This window comes from Cryptomeria japonica, chromosome 2 (assembly GCF_030272615.1).
Source record: "Cryptomeria japonica chromosome 2, Sugi_1.0, whole genome shotgun sequence".
Lineage (NCBI taxonomy): Eukaryota > Viridiplantae > Streptophyta > Pinopsida > Cupressales > Cupressaceae > Cryptomeria > Cryptomeria japonica.
This window is the reverse complement of record NC_081406.1, coordinates 249753355-249772602: the sequence shown is the minus strand read 5'-3', so window position 1 is coordinate 249772602 and position 19248 is coordinate 249753355.

Here is a 19248-nt window from a genome sequence, read left to right as displayed (position 1 = left end):
ATCTGCCCAAGCTATCTAGCCACCCTGAATGGTGCATAGTACTCCATAATATACATAGACCTCCCAAACATCCACATCTCTACACTAGCCTAGTCCAGTTGCTAGTCATCCCTCCACCTCTCGCAACCCAAAAATGGCTGCCATGTAAACTATGCAAGCTCATCCAAAATCCTCCGCCAAAACCATACGAACCCTATCTATGTATAATACAACAGTCCCCTATACCTGTCGACATATGGCTGTTGGACCCACCTGTCTTGTACCCCTAGTGGCCGAGTAACTACAATATGCTCCCAAGCCCAGATGTGAAGAAGTGTAACTCCTACACATAAACTGGCATACTCCCTATATACCACCAGATGCATATCATGATATAACTGGGCTAGCATCATTGTGCCCCACGAATACTACACACCATCATGAACCATGAAGTATAGGCACCTGCTCCACCCCACAGGAAATCCATGCCAGCCCAAATCTAGAATAATCTACCTGCTCAAAAATCCACAAATAACCAATACCACCCGAGGAATCCACCGAACACCCATCGCCTTGCCCAAATGCATCTTGCTCCTATCCAACATCGGTGGGGTCTCATACTCGCACACCTCCTAAAGGTAAAAATCAGTTGCACCTAACTGATACTTTGGGATAACACCACGAATGGGGATCTTCAAGATCCTCAAACATCCAAAAGAGTCACTATCACCTCCCCAGTAGGCAGACAGAAGGTGTTATACCGATTGTCCCACCTCTTCACTAATGTCATCATCATAGCAGTATGCGCCTATATCCTCGGCCACTTGCCTACATAATGCAACCCTAGAGAAACTAGCACCTCCAACTCATTGTGACCTAACTCCAAATATAGGCTCATCGTAGCAGGCCAATGCTTCCTCAAAGCCAATGGCCCCATCTCCGCCTGCATCCATCAAAAAAAGTCATTACTTCCATGACCACAAGTCCCCTTCTACCCTCCAGAACCAACCACACCCTCACCCTAATCCAAAAATTCTAAGCCTAAACCTAATTTCCCCCCTCCTAAGCGCACACATTGATTTATCCAGAGCTCGCGCCAACAAAAAAATAACTAACCTGCTCAGTCCTCTTTCCAAGACCAGTTAACGTGAGCACCCGTGTAAACCCCTGGGCGCTTGTGTCAAAGAACGAGCACCCGTGTCGAAGTGCAACCACTCACGCCAAAGCATGAGCAACCGTGCTAATACCCCCATCGCCCCCAAAAACCCCGTTCTACGTGACCCTCCTAGTGAGTGCCTGCACTATTCACTAGTGCTAACCTAGGGGCGCACATGCTGAAACAACGATCAGCACAAGCGCCTCGCCAAACCTAGGCCCTAAATTTAGCCCTAAATTCAACCCTAATCTAAAAATTCCAAAAGGTGGGATAGTCTTACATACTAGTGGTCCATAGCTAGTGGGTCTGTCGAATCGGCGGATCCTCTCGACGCGATGATCATGAATAGGAATGTGGTCCATCTTTCCTTCTCTTCTTCTCCTTCGCTCTGAGTGGCTCCAAGGCTTGTGTGTAACAATGACTCCTCATTGGGCCCTTTGTGGCTTATATGGGCCCTCATGAGGGCCCCTTTCCTCCGCGGTCTCGCATCTTCTATTCTTCCTTCTAAATTTTCTGCGTCTGCTTCATATTTCTTCCTCACTTATCTCCCCCACTAAAATTCTTCTTCCTTTATTTTTGAGAATTTTTCATCTATTTTCTTCCACAAAATTCTTGAGGGGGCATACACCTCCCACGCTTTACACTGGGGCATCTGATTCTTCTTCCTCTATCTTCTACCCATTGCCAAATTTTTCGTTGTGTAAAAGAGGGGCAAAATGTAGACACTTAAAAATAATTATTTTTAATTCCTCACATAATTAATTTATTAATTATGCAAACTCTAATTCTCCTCAATATTAATTAATTATAATTAATATTGTCACTATAGTCTGTTATTGATTTATTTAATAAATCAACCCTCTTTTTATTCTTCTAAAATTAAATCTTCTCAAATCCTCCTCTTAACTAATTAATTTCAATTAATTAGTTAACCTGAGTGATTCCTACAAATCATCTTTTCCTAAACCATCATTAACCTAATAAATTCTTCTAGAAACTCCCTAAGCTCACTTAGTATTATTCTTCTAATTTTTAATTCCCTCCACTCATTCTCTCTCCTAGTCAAATCCTCCTACAAATCTTATCTATCCTAATCCCACCTAACCTTTCCTCTAATCCCCCTCCTAATGAGTTGCTAGTGGCTAATCATCATGATTAGCCACAAAGTCAACTCCTTGTCCCTTCCATCCAACCACTCTCCTTAAATGCTCTTTTCCTAGGTGAATGTGAGATTTTCAAAATCTCACATTCCTCTAGGCATCTCATCTTCCAAGGAATTTTTAATTCCTTCTTATTCCTCCAATCCCCATGATCATCCTTTTTTGAAGAATTTTAAATTCTTCCTCTCCATTCCTCAAGAAATGTCCCATCCCTTGCTCTTCTCAAGGCACATTGGGAAGTCTTCCCAATGTACCTTGAGGAGTGTGGAGACAAGAAATGGTTTTAAGGCATATCTCTTGATCTCCACACCTCCTCTTGGGTCTTATGTGAGCTCACAAGAAATCTTGACCCTCCATCTTGGGTCAATCTTAGCCCTTCATTTTTCCTCTCCTCTTCCCATAAATTGAGGACTCCATGCCTTCACTTATCATCTCCAAGTTTAGCAAGTTTATGTTGTTAGTTTGAGGCTAGAAAATCATAATTGCATCCTCACCATGCCAAAATCATCCCTCATCCATACTTAGTCATATCATCCATCTCATCCCTCAAAGATCCATTTTATCCATTTGTGTACAATGTTGGAGAGCCAACCACATCAAGCAATCTAGGAGAAAATCGACATCAGGTTAGAGGCATTTGGGTGCACTTCAACTCAATCCAAGCTCCATCTGAAGGAGAAGGTAAAGAGGGTTGTGAGGTATATTCATCTCTATTCATGTTTTTCATGTGATTTGATTTATGCCTTTTGATTTTATGTGTTCTTATGTTTGATTTGCATATTAACAATCTAATCCACCTCACGCTCCCTTTTCCCCATCTTCAAGAGGTAGATGATAGCATTTTTGAACTCTATGCAAAGATGTTGTTAGATGCCCCATTATATGATAAAACAGAACATTTTGGTACAGTAGAAGAGAAGGCTCTTGAAGTGAAAACCAGTTTTAACTAGAAGAGAAGAGAAAAAAAAATAGAAAAGATGTCTGCATATGTACAAGATGTGCTTTATAAGATAAACACTCAATTGCACTCTAAATCTAAACAAGCTACTAAACTGGAAGAGGTTGGTATTGCAGAAGTGAAGAAGCCACAAGTTCACATTTCCCCTATCACTTCTAACTCTGATCCTAAGGATAATGAACCTCTAGCTTTTAGAAGGGTACAAAGGAAGAATGTGGTAAAACCACAAGTAGAGTAGAAGAAGGCGAAGCCTGGGAGGATGCTTTTCAGAAAGGTAACTAAGCCTACTACACCTCCACCACCAGCAAGGAAGCCTATGCAAAAGAGGAAACTAGTCACACCAAAAACCACAAGAAAAAAACAAAAGGGTGATGCTACTAGAACCGATACGACCACAATGACCTATGTTGAACTTGTTGATGAAATCACAAAATATGGAATGTTGAAAAATATATCTAAGTATTATGAAGATTTAGAAGAGAATGATCAAAGTGAATTAGAAGAGGCTATTTTGTTATATTTGGACATCTTTGAGAAAGCCTTAATTGAAATTTTGAAGGAGATACCTTTATCCTTGTCTAATAAACTTGAAGTTAGGAGACTTGACGTTGTCAAGAGAGATAGGGAAATCAAAGAAGTTGCACTTTTGGAATTATGTGGTACTGTAAATAATGAGTAAATGAAAAAGTGTATTGACACTGCAAATAGGACTATCTTTAGTAGTAAATCCCGATAGATAAGTCTTATGATGGGAAGAGTAAATGAGGTGGTAAATGAGACAAGTAAGGGATGGACAAAATTCTTTTAGAAAAACCTAGACTTTCTCACATCTCAAGAAGAATTTGCAAGGGCAACATCTTCCACCATTCCTGACAAATCAAAAGGGAAAGGTATTTTGGGTAGTTCAACTCTAGTTTTAACACCACCAGTAGTAACTATAGACATTCAAACATAACTGACAGCTAAGGAGAGTGTACACTTTGTACCTCCACATACCACTTTTGAGCAAGGCAATGTACAGGACACTGGAAATACTATGGATAATACTCCACCGATAGTAACCGACACTGCACCAAGTGGCGAAGCCACCAGTGCAATATAGGTTGAGATGGACAAGGTAACCACTGAGTCCATACCAGCAGGTAAAACTGATTCCCCGACAAAGGTTTTGGCAATTGATACTTCTCAGGTTGAGAAGAAATCAGTCTCTGAGTTGAGTCCAACTGAATTAATGATGATGGCTACTCAAAAATTACTGAAGGAATGTACTATGGATAAAGGATTAATTGATCAATCAGTCTCTATATTGCACAAATTATTACCTGACCGTCAGATTGAAGATGGATCAAGCCCTTCTGGTAAGCTCAAGACTCTAATAGAGCACATATCCAACAATTTCCAATCTCTGAGGTAGATAGAAGACCGATAGGGTTTGGACAATTTTACAATAGAAAAAAGAACAACTTTTGATCAGCTTATAGAGATAGGGAAGAAGAAAACTGAGGACGAACTTGTCCCTATTGAGGTTTGTTTAAAACAATGTACAAAAATCTATAGAGTGTGTAGCAACATAGAAAGTCTTACAGCTAATGTAGATAGCAGATTGAAGGAGTTATATGATAAGATGGCTAAAATTGCTAACTCTTTTGATGGATTGACTACACTAACCACGTCTGTTGATGGACAAATTTTGTCCTTGGAGAACCAAATTTTCTCTTTTGAGAAGGAGAGAAACAAAATCATGAGAAGAGCAAGAAATCTAAGAGGATTGGTAAGTCCTAGACTAGATTCATTGGGTATTCACAAGAAAGAATGCATGGATATGATAGCTAAACCCACACCGATAGATATCCAAGAGAAGGAAACACTTGCCCACTTATTAAGTGGACTGGCATCTATTTTTGATACCTTCAAATCTGGTTGGGATACATATCTTCAGTTATTGCAAAAGGCATACCCGGAAATCTTGAAGATGGCAAAGCTCCAGTGAAACTAATAGTATTATTTTATTCTTTCAATTCTTTCACTGGTCTTTGGCATTAATGTCAAAGAGGGAGTATGTTCATATGTGAAAAATATCATAAAAACACATTTCAAATGGAGTGTATTGCTGAGGGGGAGCATATCGCCAGAGAATCCATTTTTCACATAAGTGTTGCCATCAATGCTAAAGGGGGAGATTGTTGGAAATTGACACTCATTAGATTCATTTTGTTGTCATCCATGGCAACAAGATATGATGGAAGTCATAAATCAACACTAGGAAGCATATACCGGCAGATACCAGCTTTGGAGCATTTAGGGCTACACTGGCACCGACACCGACATCAACACTTCTTTGGAAGCCGACATCAAGGAGGATTTACTTAAATCATTTTATAATTATTATTTTCAAGGCTAACATTTTTGTAAATGTATTGTAAGCTGACATAAGGCATATCATTTGTAATAGGTATATAGGTTAGTCTGCTAGGTCATTTTCAAAAGAAAAAAAAGATTTATGATATATGTGGATATAGGAGAATATAGCAGAACTATATGATGTGAAATATATGTATGGAGATAATTTTGTAAGTGAATGCTATATCATACAATGATCTGTAGATATCTTCGAAAGCATTCTTGGAGGAAAAGTGATATTGGTAGCAATTCAGAGTTTATGAACCGATACAGAGCATAACCAGAATCGAAACTCTATTTGGCATAGCAGATGCATTCTTGAGTTCATTTTAAGTAATTTACTTTGGTAGAAAGCTTGTAATCAGTGAGGCTCTTTAGTGATGAGCAGTATTCTCTAGGCAGTGTGCCTTCCTGCAAGTGCAGGCCCCTATTATATGTAATATCTTTTCATATGGTCAATGAACTGATATTGTGGGTCACAAATCCCACCATGGTTTTTCCTCATTGAGTTTTTCCACATATAAACTTTGTGTGTTATGGTGTACATTTATGTGGATGGTTTATTTTCTTCTTGTTATATGCTTAGTTGTTTATCAATATATATATATATATGCATGGTCTAGAAAAATAAAAACTGTTCATTCCGGCATAACATTGATTCACCCCCCCCCCACCCTCTTAGTGTTCTTGGATCCCAACAAAGTTAAGGATCCACGGGAGGTGGAAGATAGCCATTTCACAAACTCCATGTGCCATGCTACTCAGGCAATAGCAAGACCAAGAGAAATACCTTGCAACAATCCCCTCTATCACAAATGGGGAGGTTCAATCCCGCAACCTGGCACTGTGATACAATTTGTTGAAATATGTGTTAGTGAATTCCACTTACCTACCATTCAGACTGCATCATCTCCCCTTTTGATATGCAGAAGGTTATTTTGACCCAAATTTGTTGATACCAAGTGTTGAGGCTCACACTAATATCAATTTGATACCACTTGTGCATTCTCCATAACAATGTATGTTCTCCTCCTCTACATGTAGGTCCGATTGTGATTTCAATAAAGTACAAATTGAATAGACATTGAAGTACCTCACAAACATGGACCAATGAGCACATCCCAAAGTCTCAATCATACCGATAAAGCTGTAGACACTTTCTCTACCCCTATGTCCAGCATTTCTGATAACAATCAGAAGATAATGACTATGAACTCCCCCTAAACCACAGATTTTAGGTTATCTTTGCATGTCAGGTTCTAAACTGGTTCTCCAGTCTGCATCTTATACCAGTTGAGTTGTGCATATGTGATCAACTGATGATCTTTCAACTCCATGATATTCATCACAAAATATGACATGATCTTATGACATCCAATTGCAGAACCAATTGTAGAACACAATGCCATACCACACCACAATCATACCAAATATCTAACTAGTTAGCCCATAAAAATGTATGCATATATGATCTACTATCGGGCCAACACATGTCATTCAAGTCTTTTCCAATATCACCTGAGACATAATCTCCTCAATCCACACTACCTGAGTTATTGCAATGATCCCAAAAGTCATTGACTTACATAACTTGCAATACTAGTCAATATCCATACTAGTAACATACTGCACATACCGGTTTCCTATATCGGTCCATCATCTCCACTGGAGTACCTTCCTCTAACCTTTGTCTTCTTGTGTCAAGTGCCTCTAATTCTAATAGCAATTTGAACCATCCACTGACATGCGTGACAATATTTCATCTCCCAGATGTAAATGTGTAGCCAAGGCATCAACCACACTCACTGCCATCTCATCTACTTCCTTCTACCGACAACAACCAATCCTTTCATCTATACATTTTCACTAAGGGGGTGAATAATATGGTTCATGTGTTACTCCCCCTGAGTCTTGCATCTCCTTTAATCCTTAGGAGATATCACCTGTGCATTGAATGCACAGTGTCGGTTCATGGTTCTACTCTCTTCCTTCTTCCTCCATACCTACTTGATCTCGTTACTCTTCCCATTTGCAGTCATGGGAGCAGGTCTTACCTTCTTCTGTTGATTATTTATTTGTCTACCAGGTTCTGTAACATGATCGAAAGCATTGTTGTAGAAGCAAACTGTGTTCATGCCAAATGCATGATTGGAGGACCTTCTATCAAACCGATTTGACCATCTTCTTCTAGTCATGCTATTGTAACCAACTACCAAAATTGGTGGGCCTCTTGATCCTGCAGGGGTATTTCTCTTTTGGTTTCATGCATGTCTTTTTCTCCCATATGCTCTATATACATTTCCATGTTGAACATAGTTGTTATACCGGCTGTAATATGTCTACAGGTTCTTCTTTTTGCAATCATAACTTCTATGGCCAAAACCACTACATCTCTGACAAATAACATTATTATTTCTAGGAAGAACATTTTGTCTATTCCTACATCTCATTCTGCATTCATCTGCCCTATGGCCATAATATTTGCATGCAAAGAAATAACTGGAGAAAGGGGCCATATTACTTATGAATTTATTTTTCCAATCATGAGAGGATCTTACCGGTTTGGCATCTCCATTTCTGCTTCTCTGGGGATTGTTCTTGAATTTTCTAGTCACTACAGTCCTTCCATCTGATCAATTCTTTTCCCACATTTGTTATGTCTTGTGGGCAGTAGCATCTCTTTGTCTTCTACTGGTAGGAGGTCATCTTGGTTGTCCTCTCAAGTTCTTACCTCCGGTGAAGCTACCTTCTCTCATCTTTCCTTTTCGTTTAGGATCAACATTGTTTCTCCTTGCGGCAACACCGGTATCCATCCTTATATCTTCAACGGTTGTGATTAGATCAACCTTCTTCTTGGGAGAATTTCAAACAATGAAGGTCTGACCCATGTTGTTTGCATTTGAAGAAACAAATAGAATGTCTTTGTGAGGGACATTCTTGCTTCTGGAGCATTCACTGGCATTACATCCTAATCCACTGGTATCCTTGGAATTTTTTTTCTTCTTCAACATTTTATCCAAGGCATCATTGTTGCCATCAAACTGGATTCTTACCTTGAGCTCATCCTGACATTTCTCAAGGTCTTTTTGGAGATTCTCCATTTCTCCTTCTAGCTGCTGATACTCTTTATCCTTTGCCTCTAGCTCTGATGCTAGATCTTTACACCTGCATTCTTTGGTGCCTTCTTGTTGAGTCTTCAACTCTGAGATACATTTCTCTTATTCTTCAAGGCATTTGATTAACCGGTCTTGTTCCACAATGGTAGAATTCTTGAACAACTTGTACTCATTTCTCACTTTGCTAAGCTCATCAAGTGCACTTAGAAGTTCTCCTTCAAGATCAACTTTTTCTTCATCTTCACTATCACTACCAAACACATCGTGTCTGTAGGATTGATTTGCATGATCACATTCAGAAGTGAGTCTCTCACTTTCTATCTCTTGAGCCATGAAGAGGTGAGTCTCCTCTTCATCATTGTTGTTGCTACTAACTGATCTATCTTCATCCGCAGACACATGTGTTCCATTTCTTTTCTTTCTCTCATAAGCCGGTTCTACAGTGGTAAGCTCATTTCCATAGATTTTCTTCAATCTATCCTATAAAATCTTTGTTGATCTGCATCTATCCACTTGTGAAGAGACATCACCAGATATCCCATTGAGTATGGCCTTCATAGCTTCAGCATTACATTCATATCTTAATTCTACCTCATGACCAATGGGAGGACTGATCGGTCTAGAGAGACCATTTACAAATGACATCCATACATCATACCCTAGAGAGGACAGGTAAACTTCAATCCTACAACTCCAAATAGAATAGTTTGAATGATCAAACACTAGAGTAGGTGTTGACACAAAACCAACTATTGTGTTCACAAAAACCAGAATCTACCCAAGCTAGAGAAAGCTTATCAACCGAGAAACTAGGCTCTGATACTAATTTTTGGAATCACCACTACTGTTATGCCAAAAGCTCGAATTGTTAGTGAATGGGAGAGTGGCCAGAGTTAAGGATCCATGGGAGGTGGGAGAAAGCCATGTCACAAACTCCATGTGTTGCGCTTCTTGGGAAACAACGGGACCAAGGGTAACACCTTTCAACAAATCCATATCAAAATATCAAGGCAAAAGAACAATGATATATAACTAAAATATCATGCATACAAGTGCAATAAAATCTTGACCAAGGGAACATGTGAGTAACTACATCAAGGCTATGGGTGCCTATTGGCAATGGATTAATATTTGAGAGATTATAGTGTATGACCTCATTGAGGTTATAGACATCTAACTGGCAACGAGGCTCTATCCAAGATTCTTTTGAAGTCAGAATAACTCACATAGCTAGTCACATAGGATTTCAAGGATCTTTAATGGTTATAAGAGTCGAAATAAATTCAATGGCCCACACATGGGCAAAAGAAGATCAAATTCTCAAGAATCGATGGGAAGTTTTTTGTGTCTCCATTTATAAATCTTGGTTTCATAGTGTGTTAAGTTGGATGGTCTAACGTCTTCTAAGAATGGATTGAACTCCTAAAATGTTTCACACCTTTAATTCAATTAGTGCATTTCATAATGAAAGACACATACAATCACCCTTGTTTGAATAGGAAATGCATCTTCATCTTGCATCCTACATATAGCATAACTGCATTTTAAAATCTCATTTGTCCATGCATGCATTTTGTAGATCATCAGGTCATAGTAGGTCTGCATACTAGGGGCATCATTGAAAAATTCTAAAATTCAGAAAAATGTCCTAAAAAATCCTACAAATCAGATAAAGTCTTGAAAAACATAAAAATCAGATAATGTCCTGAAAAACTCCTAAAAGAAACTAAAGCAAAAGGCAAAAGCATAAAATGTCAAAAACATTCAAATACGATCCTAAAAAAACCCTAAACATCAAAACAAATCGAAAACACATTGAAAACTTGCAATAAAATGTCTCGCAAGAATCAAACACCCAAGTAGATATCCAACAAACACTTTGCACGAAGTTCACAAAGGATAAAACTATCTTGTCAAATCTACAACCAAACTAATCAAATTGTCGTATCAATCGTATCAATATCCATATCAAGTGATCATTATCTTGTCTTAAACAGAGATGGATACACTCGAAACCAGACATGTTAGTCTTAAACGGGGTCCACACTTCCTAAGATCAGACATTATCAACCATCACATCAAACAAATCAAAGCAAACACACAATCAATACAACTGTTGAGTTTTGTCTAATTTAGTTTTATTTTTATGCTACTCAAGGATGTCCACAAGTGACTAGAGAAGCCATGATGAACATGATCCTTTTCTTTGTTTGTTGTTTGTGGTGTGAACCAATGAATTTCTGGGGCAATTGTGTTATGGGTGTCTGTGATAAGTACATTCACTCTGTGAACACCACAATACCTCGACTCATAACATAATTCCCAGAATGGAGGGTTCACTTCTTGTCTGCTATGTGTTTGTTCTTTGCAATGAGGTATCTTTAAATCTTGGTTCTTATACCCTGATGTATGTAACTTCATTGTTATATAATAAGGCTCAGTGATGAAAATATATTGTGCTATGAATAAAGGCACAAAAGTTCGTGTATCAATTATCACTCTTATCATGCTGATTGTATCAATCAAGATCATTGTTTTATCAAGTATCTTTTGTGGATAGACCTCATTATTATTAATCATTCCATCATTTAACATCATCTCTCTCATCATGTCTTTCTAATCTTTTCATCTTACTAACAATTATGCTTCGTTATTGGAGTCCAATGGAAAACTAAAGAAATTCTGGCATATTTTCAAGCTAAAAGATTCATTCATTCACATAGTTACATTCATTTAGTTCAATTGCATTTTTCATTTAGGTGGTTGCATTCAAATCATTTAGACTTATGATCACTACATTCATTAGCTTTATATATCAATTTCATTAGTTGCATTCATTTAAGTTTGTATTATAACAAAGATTCAATAATCCATAGTTCAATTAATTTGCATTAGATTATTTTAGTCCATTATCATGTAGATTCATTATATTCTATCATCTATGCAACACATCATAAATCCTATGCACATAGAACTGTATCTTATAATCACATATAATCATGCATCTCACATAAAGCATACGTAAAATCATATAGAATGCATTGCCAAAACATATAGACTACATCATAAAGTATCACATAGAATCATGCATCATAAACAGAACACAAAGCATATAACCACCACCAAAACTGCATATCATATATATCTCAAAAATGATAGTGTGTCAGAATAGAATCATACAAAATGCTCAATGGCTCAAATAGCATCATCATAAAGTGTCTCAACCAGCTCTACCTCTATTAGTAGGGGGATCCTGCCTACTAGATCCTACCCCAGTCTGTCCTGATGGTGCCCTAGGTGGACCCATCACCCCTCTGTTGCTAGTCTATCGCGATGTCGATCGACCGGATCTCCTCCCAAATAAGTATGCACTGTAGCTTGGACATTTCTCTCCCTCTAGCATGGCTCTCTTATACTCTTGCCGCCAGTATAGACACTCCTAAGCTAGATGAACAATACGATCCTTGCACGATCCAGGACCTAACACTATATACTCCTGATAAGCATCATATGCTAACTGATCCATCCTCAACACGTCATCTCACTCTCTTTGGAGACGATCTCTATCAGCAATAGCTCAATCCCTCTCACTAGCAATCTGATCCCTCTTAGTGGCTAATACCTCATAATCCCTCTGAAACAAATTCTTGTCCTCACTTTATCTCTGCCTAACCCTAGCCACCACATCCTCTAGACTTCAGACCTATGCTCTCAGGATCTATATAGTGTCACCCTCACCCCTAGCCTATCGCTCTCTAGCCAATGCATCCTCTAGGTTCCTAATCTGTGCTCTCAAAACCTGCAGATCATTCTCATCCCCACCTTGACCTTTCCCACAATCCCCACCTCTCTCTATAGTGGGAGCATCCTCCATCTCAGGAATATCAATTTCTTGTCCCTCATCATCATCATCATCATCCCCTCCACTACTCGATGATCCTGAAGTAGAATCATCACTCCCATCCTCATCTGAACTTCTAGATTCAGTGTCTCCATTGATGTCTACCTCCTCCTCTCCCTCCTCTTCACCTATCTCCCCTTCCTCTTCACCTATCTCCTCCTCCTTGAATGTTGCTGCAATAGCCGCAACCCATCCTCCTCCATCCCATCCCCTTCCTCTCCCTCTCCCTCCCTGTGGCCTTTGATGTTGAATCTTCTATGGTGAGCGAAACTATAGGATCTATCAATGGCACAGGCCTGCGTTGTACCCACCAAGCATCAAACTTGGTACCTCAACTGCCCAACCCCACTACATATGATGAAGAGAATTAAACTCAACAATCACAAGATATGGTTGAATACACATTCCCCAATCACCAATCTCCTGACTAATCCGAGCAAAATAGGTAGTAACATCAGGTATGCCCTATAACTCTCCAAACTGCCGAAGTACACAACCTGGAAGATGAATATCAATAATCTTGTTGCAACCCATGTCGCGACCAATCAAGTACCACTATTGCCTATAATATGGTAAATTTTAAGCATCATCTGCCCATCCGAGGCAACCAAGATACGGTCTCCAAGTGAAATATTGTAAGGTATCCAGCTCATGCCGCTAGTATAGGGTGTTCCTTGAACCCCTATGTCTAATCCCTAGTGTATATCTATAGGAATGAGGCTGCTCATCCTCAAGATCCACATGAATAGCTAGTCAAGAAATGGCTATATTCTCCCACACTCACACCTGAAGCAATGTAACACCACAACCGATGGATCTTTGTCTCAGATAGACAATACCATGCATCTGATGATACAATGTAGCAAGAAGACATGGACCCCATGCAAATATGTGTCTATGCACAATCATGTCATGGATCACTCTACCCCAACCAATTGGGAATCCATGAGCCCTCCTATCTAGAATCAGAGGACCTGCTACTATGTTGCATAATGCAATGGTTAAATCATCATAATCCATGACCTCCCAAGGGATCTCATAAAGACCCCTAATCTGAAGCTTCTCCTCAGTACACTCTCAAAGCTCGCACATCCTAGCTATACCTACTTTGCGATCATATATAACCCTGCCACCATGAATGGGAATGTGCAAGATACGCTAGACATCCTCTGAAGTGATGAAGGCCTCACTAGTGGGTAAATGAAAAGTCGAACATGTCTCTAAATTCCAACGCTCAACTAACACTATGATCATGGCCTTGTTGGCCATAACCTCGAGAAAGTGCAATACATGGTACAATCCCACATGCCTAATCAAGGCAACGTCCTTAGCACTCAACTCAGATCGGAGATCAAGACCATCAGATCTTGTCTATCAGCATATGAGCACATGAAGATTCTCCTGCAGGTGAAAATCAGTATAAAATCAGAAAAACTATTCGCACAACAAATTTCATATCCAACATGTTATAAAATTAACATTTACAACAAATGCAAATTACTTAGCTCAATTGTGAATCAATAATTTCGAATGTGAATCACTTATCTCAATTGGGCATCATTTATAGAGATTGTGCATCATTTAACACAATTGTGAATTATTTAAAGCAAATGTGCAAGACTAAAATCAATTATGAATCAATAAATCAATCGTGCATCATTTAAAGCAATTGCAAATTAATAAAATCAATTTCACATAAGTCAATAGGCAATTGCACATCAATTAAAAAAATTGAGCTCTGACAAGTTTTTGAAAATCTAGCAAAAATAGGCAAAAACGAGCAATTTTTAAAAAATTTGTACCATGCCTCTAGTGCTAGGTGGTCTCTGGTATGAGCGAACCCGATCTGATAAGTGTTGTCATGCTCGATAGTCAACCATGATGCTCATAAAATTGCAAAAAGCAAGAAAATCATAAGGAACTCCAAAAACTCAAAATAATGCAAATGAGGTAATGAAAGAGAAAAATCACTATTTATAGCTCAAAATTAGGGTTTTTACCACTCCGACGGTCGTGGACCCTATGAACTTCAAAGAACTTGTAGACCAGTCAAATGGACTCAGAATCGCACGAAACTTGACACAATTGCTCACTAGCATTGTATCAATAAAATGGCCTCAATTTCATAATTTTTCGATCACATTTCTCGAGGGAGCATATTCACACCCTAAAGCGTGGTGTAGGAGAACCTATCCTTTGAAATGCCTCATAAAGGTTAATTTTTGTTTTTCCTTCTTTTGTAATGTTTTCCATGTTATGTAAGGTCCTAAGGACCATTGGAATCAAAACAACTCAGTTTGTAAGCATTTAAGAGTCATTTTGTTCAAATAGACCTATAAGGTCCTGAAAGAGTCAAAAGTGGTCAAAGGGTCAAAAATGTCCAAAAAGGGGTTGGAAATATTGTAACAATACTTATTTAGTCCATTTAAGGGTGTTTGAGGTGTCCAGGAATGGTTTTACAAGGTTTGGTATTATTTTGTCAAAAAATGCAAAAATTGCAAAAGTTGCAATAACAAGTGCAAAAATGATGCAAAAGGGAAAGAGTTCGGTCCTAAGGGTAGTTAGAAAAATTAGAGGGAGTTTCCAATAGTTTATAAAACCAATTAAATGTCTAAATTTGAGTAGTGGACAGGTTAGGAGGAGATTTGACAAAGAACATTCATCAAACTCTCTGACTATCACATGGTTTTGGAGGTATGTGACTAGTTGCAGGGCCATGTGTGCTCACAAATGATATAAATTCAACATTTAATTATTTTATTAAGATATATTAATTAAACATATTTCATATGAATCCATTCTTGTGCATTTTAATGATGTATTTTGTGAGATATGATTGTTTTTCCAAAAACTGTCAAAACCCTACCAAGGGTTACCCATTTTGGTAAAATCCTCATAACATTTATTTTAACCGTTGGATCTAGCTATAAATTTGATGAAATTTTTTTAACTAGGTAATATAAAATATGACTGGAGAGATCGGATTCATGATTAATATTTTAAAATTTATTAATGACTTTTTGTTACAGTTCATAGTGAAAATCGGACTGGTGAAGATAGGAACAGTCACATTGCAGCAAGTTGTATGGACATATATGGTCTTTAATTGGTATTAAACCACTTTTATTTGTTTGTTACATGAAATAAATTTAATTTTCTTCAATTTTCATCGTATTTTATGGAGAAATGAGTAAGTTATGATCATTTTTGTGAAGGCAACCTGTTCAGAAAATATTTTCTAGAATTTGCAGTTAGAGAATGTGTTTTTGCAATAAATGATCATCTTCTTCCTTGTTTTATTGAAGACATATTGAGGGTTTCTAAGGGTGTGTTATTATTTGATTCTATATAAGATATGATGGTTGATATATCTCTGATTCTTGAAGGTTGTCAAGGGTAAGATGATGTTGTATTGAATTGCTACGGGAAGTCTTTGAAATTGCTTTGGTCTTGTAGACATTAAGACCCCTATTTTATATTAATGATGTCTTGTGAGTGATGGTGTGGGACGTTCAAATAGGTGTTGTTACAAAAAAAAATTATGTTGTTAAGATGAAGTTCATTTGTTATCGTGGAATGCCTTGAAAGGTCAGAAAATGTTGTTTTCCTAATGCATTGCCTAATGATCAGATTGTGAGTTTTTGAGGTTGAAAAGAGTTGACACCTATTTGAATAGATGAGTTCGGAGAAAGATCTCCCTAATTTGTTGTGATTGTTGGATGCTCTGCATCGAAGCATCACCAGGGCATATTGGGGCAAAAAAATCATTTTCTTTGAAACAACGTCATTTCAATATTGTATCAAAGAGGGGCAAATGTAGACACCTAAAAATGTCTCATTAATCATGTTTGATTAATTGTCCTATTAGATAAATAATTCATTAATTATTTAATTAAGATAATTATTCTTCTGAACTAACTCAATCATCACCTTTCACATTACTAATTAATCAATTTCTATCCTTTAGTCAATTCATCATTAAACCCCTTTCTCAAATATTAGTTAAATATTAATTATTTAATTAATTACGATTAATTCCCTTAATTAAATAATATTTATTATTTAATTAATTATATTTCTAATGATTGAATAATTTCATTTAAATTATTTAATTAATTAACTTATTCCTCCAATTGCCCAAATTTGAATTTCATCACATTTCAATAAATCTCATGAGCATTTCATCATTCAAAAATCCAAATTCAAATCTAAATAAACATGAAATTGAATTTCAATTCAAAATTCCTATAGCATAGGTTGAAAATTATGACTGAGTGATCAAATTAGTTAACTAATTAATCAACTCAGTTAACTCTTCAATCTCCCCTTTTCACCCCAAATCACCTTTTCTAACTAACTCATCTATTCAGTCTTCTTCCCAATCAATCCAGTCAACTAGCTAATCAATTGAGTCATCTAGTCAATCGATTGAGTTATATTTTCAATCAATCCACGTAACAGATCAATCAAAATGAGTTAATTGATCAATCAAATCAGTTCAACTATCAATCAACACTTTAGTTTCAAATCTCAGCCCATCTCACCCAAAAATCTATAAAAGCAACCTCATTTGTCCATTTTCAACAATCACGAACTTCAAAAATTTTGTGTCACTTGTAGGTTATCAGCGTGATATCTAAGAGCCACCATACCACGAAGATGAGTAGAGCAATGGAAGCCTATTTTGAGTCAATTGAGAGAGTTTTAATTATGTTATTTAATGTTCAATTGATTTAATTATATTTCATTGTCATTTAGGAGTTGGTTTGATTAGATTCGAGTATTTGTGATTTACTCTTATAAGTTTGATTAACTATGACCGATTTTACCCCTAAAACAAGTTGCAGATAAATACAACTCCCTCTCTCATTTCAAAATCATATCAATTCTAATGTATTAATTTCTAGTTTAATCTTGATCAATTCAAATCAATTGAGCACACATATACAATCAAGGAGAAAATCATTCGACTATGCAACTTTGTTACAATAATCATGATCAAATTTAGTGTCTCTCTCCATGATGAAAGCATGCATTAAAATGTTCAAAAAACAACAAGACTTGTGTGAGACTTCATGCCAATTGTTTCATATTTTGGGCAATATTTATCAATTCTACATTTCCATTACTTTTAGCCTCCATCCTACTAGGGACATGCTCTCTATTTCATCATTACAGTTGTTGTGGAGGGGGAACACCAATGTGGGGTTGGACTTAGGAAAGCCCCCATATATAGTACAAACCCTCTTCCCTATTTTCTATGTGTGTACATTCAAAATTGATTGTGATATAGGTACAAGAAAACAAAGAATATTGTCACAAGTTGTAACAACTTTTCAACAAGTGAAAACACCTAGACTAGGGCACCCAAAATCATGTTTAACTATTTTAGGCTATATTTTTGGGAGATAGATCTATAGAACCTCCTAATTGCATTACTTACCTCTCTGTTAGTCGCAAAAACCTTTAAAATTGAGCACCCAACACTTCAATCTAACACTTTTAGCTCTAGTTTCTTAATGTATGTTTCTCTCTACATCTCTTTTCTAGATCTTGTCTATTGTGTCTTTTATCTATTTTTTAATTTATTATTATTGTTAAAAACACTCATTTTGTCACCATTAGCCCTAGATCTCAAGCACACATTTAACTTCATTGCAACAAAAGAACAAAATCCAGGTTGTTAGCTCTTCTATCAGGACCATAGGTGAACCTATTCATGTTCCAAAGGTCTTACCATAAGATTTTATTTTATTAACTAGCCTAATAATTTGAGTGAAAGATGAATATACTATTTTAGAATCTTTCATGCATATGGTTTCAAAATATCTCCTTAACATTTACAATTTAGTAGTTTCTACATTGACCATTCCTTGATAAGTTGTTTGAGGATATTTCATGTTTGTTTTGACTATTGTTACCAACACTATTAACAAATGTCTTCATGTATCTCTGGCAGATGTAGAAGAGAGATATCCCTAAGTAAGTCATTCTTTGCTTAAGGTAAAGCATTGTATGTTGTTGCATTGATTCATCTTAGTCCACCACCAACACAAACTAGGTCACATATAGTCTAATCCAAAGATTGGGTCATGTTATATAACATAATTCACTATAAAAAAAGTGTTAAAGTAGAAATTAGGAAACAGTAGACAAATGAATAATTATTATGAATGACGAATAATTAATATACATATTATATTAAGTTTTAGTTAATATACCAAATTATTCATATTGACTATTAAAATTATGAATTTATAACACTAAAAAAATAACATTAAACAAGTTCCATAAAAACTGAATCTTATTTTACATACATATTACCAATTTTGAAATTTTGATTTGACTAACATTCATAATGATATTACCAAAAGGAGATATTTAAAATATCATGATACCTTTAATTGTGGGCCATAGATGATCTGTACAAAATTCTAAATTCTAAATTATTAGAGTCACATGAACATAATCATGGTCCCCTTTATGATGGGGATTGTGGGCTAAGGAGGACAAAAGTGTAATAGTGAAATTGTAGATACAAAGTTCCTTGTCTAATACCTTCTATAGTAGTAATAGGG